The following is a 397-nucleotide window of genomic DNA, read 5'->3' as shown; positions in this document are numbered from 1 at the left end:
TTTGAAGGAGGCCAAATAGTATTCAAGAGTGGAAAAATGCATGAAGCCTTATTAGTTCATGGGATGGCAAAGGTTATTGGCAAAGGAAATACGCAAGAAATATTATTGGGTAATAAGGTGGCATTAAAAGGAAATTAAAATGAAATGCACGGAAATGCATGTGAAATGAAATGCAAATGAAATAAACCAAAAGAGAATACCATGAGAACCAATGCATGGGCAAGGCAATCTAACCAAAGGATAAAGGAATAGATAAGGAAACACTGCATGCACAAGCCATCAATGGAAAGTGGTGTTAATAACAAAGTAAAGAACTGCATGGCATGACATGCGATTAAAAAAAAAGATAAAAAAGAAGTGACCTTGCATAATCCATCCATGTATGAGAAAATGAGAA

The sequence above is a fragment of the Theobroma umbraticum genome, unplaced genomic scaffold (assembly GCF_002168275.2).
Source record: "Theobroma umbraticum cultivar Fairchild unplaced genomic scaffold, ASM216827v3 scaffold_81.0, whole genome shotgun sequence".
NCBI classification, from domain to species: Eukaryota; Viridiplantae; Streptophyta; class Magnoliopsida; order Malvales; family Malvaceae; genus Theobroma; species Theobroma umbraticum.
The sequence above is the reverse complement of the archived record's forward strand: the minus strand, read 5'-3'. Positions refer to the sequence as shown.